This window comes from Podarcis liolepis (assembly GCF_965112155.1).
Source record: "Podarcis liolepis genome assembly, chromosome: 2".
NCBI lineage: Eukaryota > Metazoa > Chordata > Lepidosauria > Squamata > Lacertidae > Podarcis > Podarcis liolepis.
Genome location: NC_139555.1, coordinates 121183759 through 121185607, shown reverse-complemented (window position 1 = coordinate 121185607; position 1849 = coordinate 121183759).

Here is a 1849-nt window from a genome sequence, read left to right as displayed (position 1 = left end):
CCGCAACCCCAGAGTCGGCCACGACTGGACCTAACGGTCAGGGATCCCTTTACTTTTTATGGCAGCTATGAATTGTTCTTTCTGTAGGGGTTTGCATTGAAATCTTTTAATCTAAAAAGGTCCACCTGTTCCCAACCATTCCAATCTAAGTATTGCTCTGCTTCTTTAAAAGATGGGTGAATGCCAAGAATATAAGGGGGGATATTGGGGAAAAGTTTTCTAAACTTTGCTTTTCATACATTTAGTTTCATGTGGAGAAAAGGGTTTGCAATAGTATGGGTTTTCAGTAAGGAGAGTAAAAAGGGATACACACTATATATAGGATCTGAAATCTCTGTATCTACCCATGGTTTTCCTTTTTGCCCGTGGATCAGTGACATCAAATGCTTTAGCTGGAAGGCGTTGTAATGAGCTTGGCAATGTGGGATTACAAGCCTGCCGTTTTGGACACTTCCATATAATTCTGGAGCCCAGTTGTGCTTTTTTCCCTTCATGAATAGACTTGTTTATTCAGAACTAACAAATTTTAAATTGTCTGGGTGTAATGATGATTGGCAGCACTTGAAAGAGGAAACAAACATTTCAGGAGGATAGCCATCTTTACCGCAGCCACGTGTCCTGATCATGATAAACCATTCCAAGGTTCAAGATTTGGTCGTACCTGTAGGAATACTGGTGTGAAGCTTTCTTTCTTTGGAGCGAATAGATTTTTAGCTGTGTGGGGGGGTATTCCAGTGGCATGTTGTGAAATTTTTCATAGGCGAACAGATAGGGCTGTATATAGTGTTAGGGACCCCAAGGGTAATCTAATACAACCGCCTGCAAGGCAGAAATCTCCACTCAAGCATCCCTAAAGGTAAAGGGACCCCTGACCATCAGGTCCAGTAGTGGCCGACTCTGGGGTTGCGATGCTCATCTTGCTTTACTGGTCGAGGGAGCCGGTGCACAGCTTCTGGGTCATGGCCAGCATGGCACACCAGAGCAGCGCACGGAAACGCCGTTTACCTTCCGGCTGGAGCGGTACCTATTTATCTACTTGCACTTTGATGTGCCTTTGAACTGCTAGGTGGGCAGGAGCTGGGACCAAGCAATGGGAGCTCACCCCATCCCGGGGATTTGAACTGCTGACCTTCTGATCAGCACGTCCTAGGCTCTGTGGTTTAACCCACAGCGCCACCCACATCCCTCAAGCATCCCTGGCAGATGCCTAAAAACCTTTAATGAAGTAGGATCCACAACCTCCCAAGAAAGTCCATTCCCCGGCCAGCCAATTTGCCAGTTCTTAGCAGTTTGCAAAAAGAAAAGTTTGGCTTTGCTTTGTTTTTTTGAAAAAGACAGCCCCAGGTCGATTCCCCCCCCCCCCCTTGAAAAAAAAAACCATTTTAAACACCCCTCCTTTCTTCATAATCTCCCTTTCTACGACCGTGTTGTTGCACGTTGCTGCTGATCCTTCAGGTTCTGACAGATTGGGGCTGCGGGCTTATTTTATTAAAGCTTTGAAAACACACAGACACAAACATATGAGGCTGAAGGAAAGGAGGAAGTGAGATATGAAGGTTGCAGGGATCTTCCACCCCCATCCCATAGGCACGTCAGGCTTTCCGACTGCTCTTCCTTAAAAAAATGAAGGGGCTGCATTTCTGCTTCAAACAGCCACTTCCTGCTCAGGTGTATTGCTCGGCAGAGCTTTGCAGTTTTGCAACCTTCACAGAGGTAATGAGAGCGAAAGAGGGGGAGACAGACAGATGTATGCACACATGTCCACAGAGCTTGGAGACACAGGCTAAGCAGGTAAATCGAAAGGTCCTGCGGAGGACAGTAAGGGAACTAGGCTTATTATTATTATTAT